The sequence below is a fragment of the Neophocaena asiaeorientalis genome, unplaced genomic scaffold (assembly GCF_003031525.2).
Source record: "Neophocaena asiaeorientalis asiaeorientalis breed wild unplaced genomic scaffold, Neophocaena_asiaeorientalis_V1.1 scaffold197, whole genome shotgun sequence".
Classification (NCBI taxonomy): Eukaryota; Metazoa; Chordata; class Mammalia; order Artiodactyla; family Phocoenidae; genus Neophocaena; species Neophocaena asiaeorientalis.
The window spans coordinates 5,951,980-5,970,418 of NW_020174703.1; the positions used below are offsets into that span (position 1 = coordinate 5,951,980).

At 38.3% G+C, this 18,439-nt stretch overlaps 1 protein-coding gene across 3 annotated transcripts in view; it reads right to left on the reverse strand.

The window, feature by feature from the left end:
* ABI3BP (ABI family member 3 binding protein) overlaps positions 1 to 18,439 on the reverse strand; it is a 260,060-nt gene that overhangs the window by 6,234 nt on the left and 235,387 nt on the right. The gene's annotated exons all lie outside the window — the stretch shown is intronic.

Below are 18,439 nucleotides of genomic sequence, written 5' to 3' on the forward strand. Positions count from 1 at the left end.
TTCATTGTGGGGTTTGAGCTACCCATGTCAGAATCACATGATAGAGCTACACTGGGGAAAGTTTGTTTAAAGTGCAGACTTCTTGTTCCATTCTAGCTACTGAATCCCTTTTTGAGGGGTTCCAGAGAGGTATTTATAATAAGTTCCTGAGGTGAATCCTGTGCCCACTGACATTTGAGAACTACTAGATAAGCTATGGGAGCAGATGTGCATGAAAATATTTTGTTGCAAGAAGTTCCTGGTTATATCTCCTGGAACTTGGGTCTTCTGTGGATCATAGGAAGCCACGATATATTCTGAATAGGGGCATGGTAGTGTCCTTCTATAAACTAGATTTATATGGGCCAGGCCCTTAACCCTTTATGTTAAAAAAAACAAAAGACAAAATAAGCCCATATCCCTTGCAGTTATGTTTGATTCTGTCCTTAAGAATTATGCACTAAATTACTATGCAATATTTGACAAATTTCATCCATAGAATACTCAAGCAGAGCAAACCCTTTTATGTTCAAACAGTAAAGCTATTTGCTGTTTGTCTGAAACGAAGAGTTCCTTTCAGTAGCAGACTTAGCAGGAAAGTAATTTTGAATGTAAAACCAGCTTGAGTCAGCTGATACAATTGATTGAGTTTCAAAATTGTGAAAGACTTTTGGGAGATAATTCCTGTTTTTAAAAAGTTTGTAATTGACTAAGAGTGCAAAACACAAAAAATACTTTAGAAAAAAGTGAAAAACAGAAGGATGACAGCTCTTAATTTGGTACAGAGGATACCAAGTGAGCAATAACAGAAGTTTCTGGGGCTCAAGGAGTCAGATTTTTGACCATTGAGGTACTGCTGGAATCTGTAAGGAAGACAGATTCTAGCATTACAATGTGAACATTTTTTGAGTGCCTACTATGTACCAGATACTACATAGGAAAAGTAATACACACAAACCCCAAGAGATAATTATTTTCCTATTTTTCAGTTAAGAGCAATGACGCTTTTAACCATTGTACTCTTATTGTCTTTGCTTTTCCAAACTTTGTGATATGGGGATTAAAACATGCAGGGTTTTCACTTATTTATTTTAAAAACTTTTTAACATCTTTATTGGAGTATAATTGCTTTACAATGTTGTGTTATTTTCTGCTTTATAGCAAAGTGAATCAGCTATACGTATACATAGGTCCCCATATCTCCTCTGCATCTTTATTCCTGTCCTGCCCCTAAGCTCTTAAGAACCTTTTTGTTTTAGATTCCATATGTATGTGTTAACATATAGTATTTGTTTTTCTGTTTGAGTTACTTCACTCTGTATGACAGGCTAGGTCTGCATCTTTATTCCTGTCCTGCCCCTAGGTTCTTCAGAACCTTTTTTTTTTTAGATTCCATATATATGTGTCAGCATATGGTATTTGTTCTTCTTTTTCTGAGTTACTTCACTCTGTATGACAGACTAGGTCCATCCACTTCACTACAAATAACTCAATTTCGTTTCTTTTTAGGGCTCAGTAATATTCCATTGTATATATGTGCCACATCTTCTTTATCCATTCATATGTCGATGGACACTTAGGTTGCTTCCATGTCCTGGCTATTGTAAATAGTGCTGCAGTGAATATTGTGGTACATGAGTTTTTGAATTATGGTTTTCTCAGGGTATATGCCCATTAGTGGGACTGTTGGGTTGTATGGTAGTTCTATTTTTAGTTTTTTAAGGAACCTCCATACTGTTCTCCATAGTGGCTGTATCAGTTTACATTCCCACCAACAGTGCAAGAGGGTTTCTTTTTCTCCATACCCTCTCCAGCATTTATTGCTCATAGATTTTTTTTAAATTAATTAATTAATTTTTGGCTGTGTTGGGTCTTCGTTTCTGTGCGAGGGCTTTCTCTAGTTGCGGCAAGCGGGGGCCACTCTTCATCGCGGTGCGCGGGCCTCTCACTGTTGTGGCCTCTCTTGTTGCAGAGCACAGGCCCCAGACGCGCAGGCTCAGTAGTTGTGGCTCATGGGCCTAGTTGCTCTGCGGCATGTGGGATCTTCCCAGACCAGGGCTTGAACCCGTCTCCCCTGCATTGGCAGGCAGATTCTCAACCACTGCGCCACCAGGGAAGCCCATTTTTTTGATATTGAGCTGCATGAGCTGCTTGTAAATTTTAGAGATTAATCCTTTGTCAGTTGCTTCGTTTGCAAATATTTTCTCCCATTCTGAGGTCTTTTGGTCTTGTGTATGGTTTCCTTTGCTGTGCAAAAGCTTTTAAGTTTCACTGGGTCCCATTTGTGTATTTTTGTTTTTGTTTCCATTTCTCTAGGAGGTAGGTCAAAAAGGACCTTGCTGTGATTTATGTCATAGAATTAAAACATTCAGGGTTTTTAGAGTGAAAAACTGCACATGAAAGCATTTTGTAAACTAATCAACTGGTAGAAGGTGCCATTGTCCTTTGCAGTAAGACTGCTGCTATAAAGCCACCCATCTCACTCATTTAAATAAATTGCACATACATGGGGTGCTCTGGCATAGAATACTTTCCACAGATTAAATTCTAGCTCAGAGGCCTGATGAACTTATTAAAAAAAAAAATGGTGAACTGAAAGTGGAAAAAGAAATCACAGGCACCTGGACTTGGATTCAAGCAGGCAATGCATTCCACACTCCAGGCCATTGCCAAAAAGCTCTGTGCTTTGGCCAAGTCTGATTGCTGAAATTATTTCCATGTCTTTTTATTTCACAGTTATTTACACTTCAGCTATATTTGTAGAATGGCCACAAATATTGATAAGCTACTTTGGGGGATTGTTTTTTGGTTTTTTCCCCACCGTTTTAGGATACTTGACAAGTTTTGAAGAAATCATTTTAAATTAATTAACTGCATGAGAACTAAAAGGCACATATTTTTGGCTGATTAAACAGAAAATATATAACAGAATATATTTTAAAAGGCAAAATCTTTCCCAAGAAGCACATTTTATCACAAGATTTATGACACTGTAGGTAGAAGAGAGTAATGTCTCAGAGAAAATATTGATTATACATAGGGAATAAGCATAGGATTTTAGCTGTGGAAAAATCCCATAGAGGAGAAGAAAGTTATTTAAAATAAAAAGTACAGAATAAATAAAACTTCAAATAAAATGTTTGGAAAATAAAGTTAAGGAAATTTTACAAATACTAGAAAAAAAGTTGAAAAATGAGAGAAAATATGGAAATGAGCAGATTTTTTTCAGGGAATACAAAACTAGTAGGTTCTAGAAGAGAGAGGAGTGGAAAAGGAGGGTAGAAAATTATCTTAGAAAGTTTTTAAGTGATTTCCCAGAATTGAAAAACATGGGTTTCTAGATTTAAAAGGCCTAATATTTGCCCAGCAAGGTGAAAAAAGAAAAAAGACTAAAGCAAACAAATTGCAAAATTTCAGAGTACTGGGATAAAGACAAGATCTTAAACGTTTCTGAGAAGAAAATAGGTCCTATTCAAAGGATGCAGGACCAGAATGACGTGACATCTCAGCAGCTCTAGAAGTTAGAAAATAATGGAACAATGCTTTCAAGCGTTCATTTTATCCTACAATCTATGTTTGGCTAAACAACAGTATCAGAATAAAACATAGATATTTTCAGACAGGTAAGAACTCAAAAATATTATCTTCCATAACCTTTCTTCAAGATGTGTTTCTCAAGAAATTCCAGAAAGCGAGTAAACAAGGAAGACATGGGATATAGGAATTAGGGGGATTCGACAGAGGAGAGAGGCAAAAGATGATGGTGAGGGCTTCCAGGAGATGTTGCCATAAACAAACACAGGTAACAAATAGATGACTTGAGCACTTGACCGTTTGGAGATATAGTCAGTCTAGACATATGGATTTAATTAACAGAAGAAATAGCTAAAATAATTGGGAATGAGAGAGGCAGGACTAAGGTGGTAACATAGGAAGCTCCTGAGCTCTCCTCCCCTCACAGACACATTGAATACACAGCTGCACATAGAGCAATTCCCTCTGAAAGAGATCCAGAAACTAGCTGAAAAACTCCTGTGCATTGGGGAAATGAGAGAATACCCCCATCAAAATGGGTAGCAAAGGCTGAGACACACTTGACATAAATCCCATCCCTGACACAGCACCATATAATCAGGAGGGAATCCCCAACTCCCAACTTCTTCCTGAGGAGCAAAGGGTTTGTAACCCACATCTGCATCCCAGCTTTTAAGACTCTTACCTGAGGGATGGGTCCCCTAAACATCCAGCTCTGAAAGCCATTTGGGCTTGTGTTTATGAGACCCATAAGGATATAGCAAATCCACTTCTTCACAAGTGCATGAGCACTCACTATGGCAGAGCAAAAGGGCACAATCACCTATCTCAATATTTCTCTGAAAGATGTGTGTTTATCTTCCAGTGTTTAAAGCTGCAACCTGAGGGTCAGGATTTTAATTTAGCAAGCTCTGGGGGCTGTGATCCTCTCTGGAGACCAGGGGAGCCATTGGATGCTCTCCCACCTTCTCTCTCCAGCCTGCTCAAAGTTGCTAGTATCTGCCTGGAAGGAGGTTGTAAACATGTCTGTGCCCTAGTCTTTACAGCTTCCATCCAAAGGGATGAGTCCTTGGATCACCTGGCTCTGATAGCCAATGTGTTACTTAGCCATTCACGAGTCCCACAGGACTGTGGCAAAGAAGCAGTTTTTAACTAGCTGCCCCCCAGGGCTCAGCACAGAGGAAGCAGGCAAAAATGCCCATCTTCCTATCTTTCCCTGAAAGGGGTTTATATGCATCTTTTAAAAGCTTGACACCTGAGGGTGAAGCTTTTAGTTTTAGCACATGTTTAGGGGTTGTCTGTGATCTTCCCCAGCAACAGGGAAGTTGGCATACACCTTCCCTGCCCTCTTCCTTCAGCCTGCTACAACAATAAAACCAAGCCACTAGTATTTCCCTGGAAGGGGCTCTTACAAATGGCTGACACCCCAGCTTTTGCAGCTGCTGCCCAAGGAATAGGTCTCCATATTGCCTGTCTCTGAGAGCCAGTGGACTTGTGTTCACAAATTCCACAGGACTAGCAAACAAAAAGCAGTTTTTAATAGATGCAGGAACACACTTCCCTACCCTATCTCCCTGCCCTAACTATATCCTGGGCCCAGCAGGCAAAAACAGCCATCTCCTAGTGTTTCCCTTGAGAAATGTAATATTTCCTGCCATATCAGTAAACAAAGGATGTCACAGTCATCAGCAATTGCAGCCCTCCAATGTGAGCCCTGAGGGAACTCAGGAAGGAAAGAATACCTGCCATCTAGCAGCCATCAGACTGCAGCCACTCCCTACAGTGAGCCCTGAGGAAACTCAGGATGTAAAAACACTGGCCCCAGATAGCTGAGGTGCATATCAAAGGAATGATTTCAGTAAGCCTAGACTCTTGCATCTTCCCATACAAAGAAAAGTGCTAAATTCCTTAACTTGGGATATCTGGTTTTCTTTAACAGTAATCTTTTGATGTTCTGACTACCTGCTCTTTGTTGCAAAACTATCCTGGTTCCCCGCCTTGCCTCTGCAGAGCAGTTCTCCCAGGGTTACTTGAGATGCTGCCTCCCAGGCTTGAAGTCCTAAAAACGCCCACCAAATAAAATATAACTCTCAACTTTTAGGTTGTGAATATTTTTAAAGTCAACACCCTGGAAGCGGCTTAACTACATAATTTCCCACCTGCTGCCTAGGGCCCAGCTTATAATCAGCCTGCATGTAGATGCTGACTGTGTTCCTCCCCTTTGGGACACTCATGAGTTTTGGCATACCCCCAGCTACCAGGAGCCACTAAGAACAAAGAAAGTTGCTTGGACAATCTTAGAGGTTTGAGAAACAACTACGAGCTCAGGTTGGGCTGATTCAAGAGGTTCATTTCCTACCTGAGACCATTCTATTGAGACTGGGAGAGGCGGCTGTTTTATCTAATGTGCAGAAACCAAACAGAGAATCAAGGAAAATGAAGAAACAAGAATATGTTTCAAGGAAAATGAAGAAACAAAAATATGTTCCAAGCAAAAGAACAAGAAAAATCTCCAGAAACAGATCTTAATGAAATGGACAAGTGATTTACCCAATAAAGAGTTCAAAATAAGTCATTAAGATGCTTACCAAGGTCAGGAGAACAATGCGTAAACAAAGTACAAAGGGATAGAAAATATTAAAAAGTGCCAAACCAGAAAACACAGAGTTAAGAATATAATAATTGACCTGAAAACTTCATTAGAGGAGTTCAACAGCAGACTAGATAAGTGGAAGAAATGGTCAGTGGAGGCAAAGATGGGGCAGTGAAATTCATCCAATCAGAGGAGCAATGAAAAAGCTTGAGAGATGTATGGGACACCATCAAGTGGATCAAGATATGCATTATATGAGTCCCAGAACGAGGAGAGGGAAAGAAAGAGGGTAGAAAGCTTATTCAAAGAAATAACAGCTGAAAACTTTCCTAACCAGGGTAAAGAAACAGACATCCAGATAAAGGAAGGCCAGAGAGTTCCAAATGGAATCCAAAGAGGTCCACACCATGAGACCCACATTAATTTTAAGAGATCCACATTAATGATAATAAAATTGTCAAAAATTAAAGACAAGGAAAGAATCTTAAAAGCAGCAGGGGAAAAACAACTTGTTATGTACAAGGGAACTCCCATAGCAATATCAGCAGAGTTTTCAGCAGAAACTTTCAGGCCAGAAGGGACCAGCAGATATATTCAAAGTGCTGAAACTAAAAAAAAAAGAAAAAATTCTCAGCAAAGTTGCTCTTCAGAATTGAAGGCGAGATAAAGTTTCCCAGACAAACAAAAGCTGAAAGAGTTCATCACCACTACATCACCCTTATAAGAAATGTTAAGGAGAGTTCTTCAAACGGAAACAAAAGGATGCTAATTAGTAATAGGAAAACGATAAAGTATAAAACTCAATGGTAAAAGTAAATACACAGTTACATTCGGAATACTCTAATGTTGAAATTGTCATGGGTAAATCACTTCTAACTCTAATATGAGAGTTAAAAGACAAAAATATTACAATAACTAACTATAATAATTTGTTAATGGGCATACAGTGTAAAAATGTAAATTGTGGGGCTTCCCTGGTGGCACAGTGGTTGAGAGTCCGCCTGCTGATGCAGGGGACACGGGTTCGTGCCCTGGTCCAGGAGGATCCCCATGCCGCAGAGCGGCTGAAACAAAACGTGGAGAGAAGAGTGTAAAAAAGTAGAGTTTTTGTGTGTTTGAAGTTGTCATCAACTTAAAACAGACATAAGACGTTTTATGTAAACCTCATGGTAACTACAAAGTAATAACCAATGATCGATATACACACACAAAAAAGAGAACAGAATCACAGCATAACACTACAGAAATTCATCAAATCACAAAGGAAGAGAGGAAGAGAGGAGCAAAGGAATTATAAAACAACCAGAAAATAATGAAAAAAATAGCAATAGTAAGTCCATATCTATCAGTAATTATTTTAAATGTAAATGGACCAAACTCTAATTAAAATACAGAGTGGCTGAATGGATTAAAAAACCAAGACCCATCTAATTCTCCTAAAAGAGACTGACTTCACCTTTAAGGATACACATAGACTGAAAGAGAAGGGATGGAAAAGATATTCCATGCAAATGGAAACCAAAAGACAGCAGGGATACCTATATTTATAAAAGACAAAATAGACTTTAAGCCAAAGATTGTGATAGGACACAAAGAAGGTCATTATATAATGATAAAGGGGTCAGTTCATCAAGAGGATATAACATCTGTAAACATGTACACAACATAGGAGGGCCTTAGTATATAAAGCAAATATTAACAAATCTGTGGAAGAAATAGCACTACAGTAATAACAGGGAACTTCAATGCCATGCTTTCAACAACGTATATATAGAACACCCATACAGAAAATTAATAAGGAGACACTGGACTTAACATAATGTTAAAGCAGATGGACCTAAAGGACATATAAAGAACATTCCATCCAAAAGCAACAGAATACACTTTCTTCTGAAGAGCACATGAAACTTTCTTCAGGATAAGTCATCTGTTAGGCTGCAAAACAAGCCTTAATAAATTTAAGAAAATGGAAATCATATAAAGTGTATTTTCTAACCACAATGGTAAGAAAATAGAAATCAGTTAAAAGAAGAAATTGGAAATTTCACAAATATGTGGAGATTAAACAACAAACATGCTACTGAACAACGAATGGGTCAAAGAAAAAAAATCAAGAGTAATCAAAATATATCTTGAGCCAAAGGAAAATGAAAAGACAACATACCAAAATTTTGGAATGCCTCAAAAGCAATTCCAAGAGGGAAATTTATAGAAATAAATGCCTACATTAAGAAAAAAGAAAGATATCAAATAAGCAACCTAATTTTACACCTCAAGGAATAAGAAAAAGAAGAAAAAACTAAGCCCAAAGTTAGTAGAAGGAAGGAAATAACAAAGATCAGAGCAGAAGTAAAAGAAATAGGGACCAAAAAACAATACAAAAGATCAACAAAACTAAGAGCTGTTTTTTCATAAAGATAAATAAAACTGACAAACCTTTAGCTACAGTAACTAAGAAAAAGAACTCAAATAAAATTAGAAAATCAGAAATAAAAGGAGACATAACAACTGGTGCTACAGAAATACAAGGGATCATAAGAGACTACTATGAACAATTATACACCAACAGATTGGATAACCTAGAAAATTGTATAAATTCTTAGAAACATACAACCTACCAAGACTAAATCATGAAGAAATAGATAATTTGAATAGACTAATTACTAGGAAGGAGATTGAGTCAGTAATCAAAAACTTCCCAACAAACAAAAGCCCAGGACCAGATGGGTTTACCAGTGAATTCTAGCAAACATTTAAAGAAGAATTAACACCAATCCTTCTCAAAGTCTTCCTATAAATTGAAGGGGAGGGGGGAACTCCCAAACTCATTTTCTGAGGCCAGCATTACGCTGATACCAAAGCAGACAAGGACACTACAAGAAAAGAAAATTATAATCCTATATTCCTGATGAAACATAGATGCAAAAATCCTCAACAAAATATTAGCAAACTGAGTTCAACAGTACATTAGAAGGATCATAAACCATGATCAAGTGGGATTCATTCCAAGAATGCAAAGATGGTTCAACAGCCAGAAATCAATCAATGTGATATACCATATTAACAAAATGAGGAATAAAAATCTATATAACCTATGTGAACTCAATAGATTCAGAAAAAGCATTTGACAAAATTCAGCATTCTTTCTTGATAAAAACTCAACAAACTTGGTACAGAGGAAATGTACCTCAACATAATAAAGGCTTATATGACAAGCCCATTGAGCTAACATCATACTCAATGATGAAATGCTGGAAGCTTTTCCTCTAAGATCAGGAACAAGACAAGAATGCGCACTTTCACCACTTTTATTCAACATAGCACTGGAAGCTATTAGTCAAGAGAAGGAAATTAAAAGATGCCCAGATTGGAAAGGAAGAAGTAAAACTTCTATTTGCAGATGATGACATGACATTATATATAGAAAACCCTAAACGTTCCACCAAAAAGCTGCTAGAACTAATACATTTGGTAAAGTTGCAGGATACAATATTAATATATAGAAATCTGTTGGTTTTCTATATACCGAAAACAAACTATCAGAAAGAGAAATTAAGCAAACAATTTACATTTACAATAGCCTCAAAATTTACAATAGCCTCGAAAATAATAAAATACTTAGGAATAATTTTAAGGAGATGAAAGATCTGTACACTAAAACCTTTAAGACATTGATGAAAGAAATTGAAGAAACAACAAATAAAATGAAAGATATTCCACATTCATGGATTGAAAGGATTAATATTGTTAAACTGTCAGTACTACCCCAAGTGATCTACAGTTTCAATGCAATCCATATCAAAATTCCAATGGCATTTTTCACAGAAATAGAAAAAACATTTCTAAGACTCATATGGAATCACAAAAGACCCTAAGTAGGCAAAGCTGGAGGCCTCACATGTCCTGATTTCAAACTATATTACAAAGCAATAATAATCAAAACAGTATGGTATGGGCATAAAAAAAGACACATAGATCAATGGAACAGAATAGAGAGCCCATACATAAACCTACATGTATATGGTCAATTAATTTATGACCAAGGAGCCAAGGATTCACAATGGGGAAAGGCTATTCCCTTGAATAAATGGTGTTGGGAAAACTGGATAGCCACATGCAAAAGAATGAAGCTGGACTCCTATTGTATACCATACCTAAAAATCAACTCAAAATGGTTCAAAGACTTGAACACGAAACCTGAAATCATAAAACTCCTCAAAGAAAAAATAGGTGATAAGCTCCTTGATATCAGTCTTGGCAATAATTTTTGGATCTGACTCCAAAAGCAAAGGCAACAAAAGCGAAAATAAATAAGTGGGACTATATCAAACTGAAAATCTTCTGCACAGCAAAAGGAGACATCAACAAAATGAAAAGGCAACCTATAGAACGGGAGAAAATATTTGCAAATCATGTATCTGATAAGTGGTTAATATCCAAAATATATAAAGAACTCACAGAACTCAATAGCAAAAAAGCAAATAACCCAATTAAGAAATGGGCAAAGGACCTGAAAAGACACTTTTCAAAAGAAGACATACAAATAGCCAATAGGTACATGAAAGAATGCTCAACATCATTAATCATCAGAGAAATGGAAATCAAAACCCCAATGAGATATTACCTCACACCTGTTAGGATGTCTATTATCTAAAAGACAAGAGATAGCAAATGCTGGTGTGAGGATGTGGAGTAAAGGGAACCCTTGTGCACTGCTGGTAGGAATGTAAGCTGGCACAGTCACTCTGGGGAACAATATGGAGGTTCCTCAAGAAATTAAAAATAGAACTACCATATGACCCAGTAATCCCATCTCTGGGTGTATATCCAAGGAAATGAAATCATTATCTTGAAAAGATATCTGTACTCCCATGTTCATAGCAGCATTATTCACTCTAGGCAAGGTATGGAAACAACTTAAGTGTCCATTGACAGAAGAATCGATAAAGAAATTATGATGTGTATATACACACACACACACACACACACACACACACACACATACATACAGCTGACCCTTGAACAATGTGGAGGGTTACAGGTGCCAACCCCCCAAGCAGGTGAAAATCTGAGTATTGCTATCTCTGCCTCAAAAATGGAGGAATTGATAAATGACTCACCCAAGGGCAAGAAGCTGAAAAGTTTGGATAGAATCAGGACTCAAACCCTAATTCTTTTGATTCTGCATATTATGATCTCTAATCAAACACAAACTTTAGTCAAAGATCTGTAAAATGAAAATACAGGTACTGTATTTATTGAAAAAAATCCACATGTAAGTGGACCCATGCAGTTCAAACCTATGTTGTTCAAGGGTCAACTGTATGTATGTATGTGTATACACACACACACAATGGAGTGTTATTCAGCCTTAAAAATAAAGTAAATCCTGTCATTTGCGATAACATGAATGAAACTGGAGGGCATTATGCTAAGTGAAATAAGCCAGGCAGAGAAAGACAAAGAGTTCATGGTATCACTTATATGTGGATCTTTAAAAAACGTCAAACTCATAGAAACGGAGAGAGTAGAAAAGTGACTGCAAGGGCTGGGGTAAATAGACGTTGGTAAAAGGGTACAAACTTCAGTTGTAAGATGAATAGGATCTGAGGAGCTAATGAATAACATGGTGACTATAGTTGAAACACTGTACTGTATAATTGAAATTTGCCAAGAGATTATAATTTAAATGTTCTCACCAATTAAAAAATAGTAAATATATGATGTAATAGATATATTAATTAATTCAGGGGGAATCCTTTCATAATGTATATGTATATCAAGTCACGTTGTACGCTTTAAGTATCTTATAATTTTTTTCATCAATTATACCTTAATAAAGCTGAAAAAAGAAGAAAATTATTGAAAATTGTTGCTTCTGGCAAATGGAATTTAGGAATAGGAACGAACTGCTTTGTAGTATTTGAGCTTTAAAACCATGTACATGTTCTTCTGATAAAAATGAAAATTAAATTTAAAAAGCTATTTCTAAGACCTACTTCATCAAAATGAATATCTAAGTGGAGTACAGTCCAGGTGACAGCTGCAGTCAAGCCTTTGGGCCTTGTAGAGGACAAGCCAAATGAATAACACCCCTGGCAGAAGCCATGCCTGGTTTTGCCCAGATAGGTATGGATCCAAACAAAAACAATTTTCCCAGCTGCCCTATCAGAAAGCAGCATGGCTCTGTGGTTAAGGCCATGGGTTTTGGAGCCAGAAAGAGTTGGGTTCACAGCTGCACTAATGTGTAACTTTAAGGTAAGTAACTTAATCTCTCTGAGCCTCAATTTCCTCAAGTATAAAGATGAGGATAATAATGGTATTTGTGAGGATACTATCAATTATAGTAATTATAACCTCATAAGGGTATATGAGTGCATTTATATGAGTGCAAACATGTGAGTTTCTTATGAGGATTAAATGAGATGATACATGTAAAAGCAAGGTACCAGGCACATAGTAAGTCATTATAAATATTCTCTAGTATTATATCTCTAAAAAATTATTTTAAAGGTGCTTCTATTCTTGGGGAATTTGACACACACTGCCATAGAACTCTCAAGGCAGAACTGTTCTATGTCCACATACTTGCTTTTGTGTTTGTAAAGGTTATAAGAAGGGCATCTGTGGTTCACGGGCAAAACTGACAGAGATAGGGAAGCTCCAACCTGTGGGATCTAGCCTGAGGTAAACCTCCAGGTCTGGTTAGGGCAGACACTTCTCCCCGCCTCCCCTTCCTTTGCTCCTCCCTATAACGATTTTCCTCTATTTTTACCCATAACATACAGGTGAAGTATAGTTTTCATTACTTGATAAACTTAACAAAAGCTCATAAACCTCAGGCAACCACTTTTTATATAGAAAGTCCCCCCGCCCCTGTAGCTCTTTGTTGGTTTGAATTGTTTTGTTAGCTGATTGGCCCCTAGTGTCATCTTGAAATATTTGGGCCCCATTCAGGTTGGTTTTCAGTCAGAGGGAAAGAAAGGGAAGAGGGGAAAAAGAAAAAAAAAAAAAAAAGAGTAAAGAGCAGTGGAATAGGGAAATCAAATCAGTCAGTTCTCCAAGGACACTGCAGGGTTATGGAAAGCATTTCTGGATACCTGCCATGTGCAGGCATTGTGCTGGCCTGGGAATACAGATGAGAAGCAAAGGGCAGAGCTGCGGAGATACTTCGAGGACAAAATAAGCCTAAATCGGACAGAAGAGAGAGGAGCTGGGCATCAGCAGGCATCAGGGATCATTAATTAGCTGCCTAGTAGGTCCTTAGGGACATTTCTTTTCTCTCCCATTTCTGTGAGGGGACACACAAATTCCAAATCTGGGCTGCACTCTAATTCCGTAGTGTTGCTATGAGTATCTCGCACCCCCTCCCTAGATACTGAGGAGCTCAAAGTGAAAAGGAATAAAAAGCAGCAGCATAGCACAGGGAGATCAGCTCGATGCTATGACCACCTAGAGGGGTGGGATACGGAGGGTGGGAGGGAGATGCAGGAGGGAGGGGTTGTGGGGCCATAGGTATACATAGAGCTGATTCACTTTGTTATACAGCAGAAGCTAACACAACAATGTAAGGCAATTATACTCCAATAAAGATGTTAAAAAAAAAGCATGTGGCGATATGAAAAGAAGAATTGCTCTTTTTAGAGACTAGTGGAGTTCCGTGCTCTTAGCTGTTCTTCTGCCTGATGAAAAGTTGCAAACCTGAGCAATCAACTCAATTTCTTCCTTCTTTAATGAGGAAGCAATTATTCTGCTGCTGCTCAGACCTACAATAGAACTAAATAAAATGCCCAGTGCTCTGGCAGCTTATTTTATTCCTTTCTACAGAGCCAACGAGAAGTATATTGTAAGTTCATACAGACTGCAGAGACCAGAATTTCACAAAAACCATATGAATAAGGGCATAATGGCCATTCCACATACCTGGTTTGTTCAATCAGATTTACAGTATACAAGAAGTTGCTGCCTCTATTCCAGTTTATTTTTAGTGCCAAGGTTTTATTAAGTCAAACAACATAAACCAACGGTCCCAAACTATCTTTGCTGTCAGCTACAGGAAACTTTGGTAGGTTTTAGTCTTAGAGGAAGAACTGTTCTCCAGAATCCTCCCAAACCACAGACGACAGTTGAAGTACTTGAGCAGGTTAAGTAAACTTGATTTATCTTAATTCTCAGACAGAGTGCCTTTTCCATAGGAAATCGCTAGACCACATGTATGTCTAGCACACAAAGTGGATTCTTCAGTTTTTTAGCCAAGCAAGGAGACACAGGGTCTCAAATAATTTGTCTGAAAACAAATCACAGACCACAGACATCGATTCAAAGCAAAAATGGTTTAACAGGACAATTCTACTTGCTGTAAGATGGACCTAGGTTTTGGTTTTATTTTCAGTTCCAGTTTTCCCACTGATTCTGTGCATGGCTTCAGATAGCATAAGATTACATCATTTTAGAGCTGGGAGAGATTTCAAGATCAATTAGTCCACACTTTGTATCCTTTTAAGCAGTGGTGCAACTCAATTTTTTAAGCCATATACTTTATCATTTCTTCCATTCACAGAACTAAATATAATCATAGTGGTCTTTGCAAACAAAGTAGTTGGCTCCGGACAGGAGAGGCTCTTCTTAATATTTTTCTTTTAGTTCAACAAGAGCCACACAGTGAGGTTTCATGGGGAAAAAAATTAAGTGGAAAATAAATATTGGAGAGTGGCCTAGATGGGTACTGATTCAGTGGACACTAACATCTCTACATTTTCTTTGTATTTTAGGGACGGGGGTGAGAGAGGGATCCTCCAAAGAATGTGATAGAGTTGTGCCACAGCCTCTTGCCTCTGTTCACAGATCTCCTGCTTCACCTGACTAAAACAGCTCTGGCTGCCCACAAACAGCCCCCTCTTCCCTGTGTACATCTATCACCCCAGCTGCAAGAAGCCATCAGCAAGGCTGGGCCTGTCCCTGCTGTGCCGCCCTGGGAGCTGCACCCAGGTTCCTCAGGGCAGCCAAGCGGCTCTGTTTTCTAGAGACAGAAACATCTCACGCCAGGTGTGCAGCTGAACTCTCCCAGCAGCAAGACACCTGCTGGATGGTCCCATACTGTGGGTTATTTTTTGAGCTTCTGCAGAGTAAATAAAACTTGGCTAAGTCGTTAAAAATGGGCAGGGAGACGGTAACATCATTGACTGTCTTTTTGATTCTAGAATAGGTGTGTGAACACTTAGAATTTTTATCCCCTAAAGCCCTGTAGATCTATTTTCTCTGCCTTGATTCTCCTGGATGTTCTAACACCAAGCTCTACTCCACCTATGTCACTGTGTAACGATTAGCCAGTAATTATCACCTGTTTTTAGAGCTCCTGTTTTTTAGTCAGGACAAATGATGGAAAATGCGACTAAAATAAATTCTTTATATGTGTCTCCTAGAATTGGAAAAAAGCTAGATATTCTTTCAGAAGTTATTATCTTCCAGCTTTTCAAAGAGGGAATTCCAGAACCTCATGGGGGAATTTTAACAGCTATAATTCAAAGTTTGCTTATTTAGGGAGTTTACTATGTATTTTGACTCAAAATTTTCCTCAAGTAATGAAATGTGACTGAAGTCATTCTTTATAGCTAATAAAAACCACCTGCTAACTACTTCCTTTTTATTTTACAGGGAGTCTTTTATTAACATTAATCTTGGATCATGGTTGCGGTAGAGAAGATACAATAGAAAGGAACGTTGCCTTAACAACGTAAGACAGTATGGAAAAAGCTTGCATCAAAAGAGCCAACAAACCTACATTGGGGAACTCGTAGTTTTATTATACTTGCTGTAGCCTTGCTGTCAGTAGTAACTTTGAAGACTACTTATATTTCACCTAAGTTGTGCACGTGGATTTCACGTGGAATACTACTGTTCTTTCTTTTCTTGCCGGCCTGCTTCATGCCATCCTATCCTTTACTGTCAAGTTCTTGTCTCAAGTATTCCACGAGGCTTTCTCTCCTCTTCTAAATTGCAGAACCTGAGTGTAAGTCCTACATCGGCATGTTCTTTTATTCTATGTTATGATGTTTCGTGGGTGTTAGTTTTGTTTCCTCAGGTAACTTTAGGCTCAGAAATCTCAAAGTAAATGAAATGATTTGACTTCACTTTATTCTTCCTTGGTTATTTGACCAATAGGGGTTTCAACACATAATTTTAATATTTCAGCTCAAAACATTTTTGCCCATTAGATAGACAGATTAATCTCCATCATACCTCTGACAGTGCAGAATATATTTACAAGCTCAGTGGGGGCTGGGATCTACTGAACTACTAGACCACCACAAAGTTTCCCATGGCATAGACTAAATAATTTTCATTAGAAAATTTATATCCATGTATGTTATATTTGTCCCCAGTGTGAGAATGTTCTTTACTTCAAACTACTGATATACAACTTTTAAATCATGACCCATTAGGGACTATCAATATAATCCTGGTCAAATCACATTTATGAACATTAACAGTCTTTATATCTAAATGGATTTCATTTAATTGTACCAAACGAAAAATAACATTAAATAAGCCACATACAGACATGCATAGTGGCCCCAAATTTATGCCAAGTTGTAAAACTTGGCATGGAGTTCTGATTACAGGGATTCCTAATCTTAGTTTAATACTGCTTTTTCTTAAGACAAATCCAGAAAGGGCTTCCTTTGGGCTTTGCTCATCTTGGGATAAGGATAGGTTGCAGGGGTCCTCCTTAGAAGGTACACTGATGACAGACAGCAGAGACAAGCAAGACACATAGGAGGAGGGTGGGATAAAGAGGACAAGGTTGTAGCTGAGTCTGAAACAATTACAACCAGAAGCTAGATGTGAACCCCATGACCTGATCGGTCCTGTGATTCCAGAATGAAATCCAGCTCAGCCCAAAGGCACGTTTCTCTTATGTACCTATTTGACAAATTAGGTCAGATGCCAGAATGGTACTCATGAAAGAAATTAACAAAAAGTTCTTTTAGTTAGATTTGTTCTACCAACTGCTATTCATTATAAGTAGCTCTAGTATCAAAAGTGATTATTCCAACTAAATGAAAGTCAGAATGAAAATGAAAGTCAGAGCAAGGCACTCCCCAGTTACCATCCTTTAGGGTCTCCCCATCACTTGATCATGTTTCTTGATCTGGCGCAGAAGGCCCTCCCTAACTTGGCTTCTGCTTCTCTCGGCTTCTATGGCTTCTGTCCACTTTTCACCCCTCACACTGGTGAAAACAGCCCGTTATTCACCACACACAACCGTGTCATTTCGGGCCACTGCTCTGAGGTGTGCTATCCTCCCTGACATTCCTTTCTCTTAACAGTCACTTAGCTGGGTCCAGCCTACTCCTCTTTCACGCCTCAGCCTAGGGGTCACCTCCCCCAGGAAGTTTTTCCTAATTTCCCCACACTTTGCGATGTGCCGCCCACTCTGGGCTTCTGTCGCCCCTGGTGCAGACTTCTACCAGAACTCTCACCACTTTGTGTAGAATAATCGGTCATTAGCGACCTACCCCACTAGCCTCGAGCTCCTCAAGGGCAGGTACCATGCTTACTCCTGTTTGTAGGCACAACACCAAGCACAGGGCTGAGCACATTGTTGGCACTCAGTAAATGTTAGCTGAATGCAGACCCCAACCTTTTACCAACAAATCAGGTTTAAAATGTCACTGGCATTATTCTACCTCTGATTATGAGCTAATAGGTGCACTGTGAAATCCGAGAACAGCCTGATTCAGAAAAGGAATACAATGAACATTTAGAAATTGGATGCCCTTCAATGTACGTTCTGTGTACTACACAGCTCACTTTTTCTTAAGTGGAATAAAAAGCAAGAAACTGCAGAGAAAAGCCAAGTTTTGTAAGCCCAAATCCACCTATTAAAAAGTCCAAATTAAATGACCTTTTCTCTTTTACTCTTTCCTTAAAATAAATTATAGGCTCTCTCCCTGTTAATCTTGCTAAGGAAACAGAACCAAGATCATCAAATGGGCTTTTACTGAAATATAGGCTTATTTTGGCTAACTTAATACCTTCAAGAAAATTAGCAGTTGCAAAATTCTCCATATTACAACTCAGAGAACTTAAAAGAAGAAAACATACACTGCTGGAAAAGTGTTGTTTTTGCTGTATAGGGCTACAGTTTATATACAGCAAACCATCTATAATGAATTAGATACTTCCTTTTCTCCTGAAAAGATTAGAAAAGTCTCCCTGCTGTCAGAGCCCAAAGAGGCTCTTCTGGGTGTCACAATCAATACCCAACTCAATTCAGTCACATGACAATGAAAGATACAAGAAATAAAACATGAAAACAAATCTCTGATG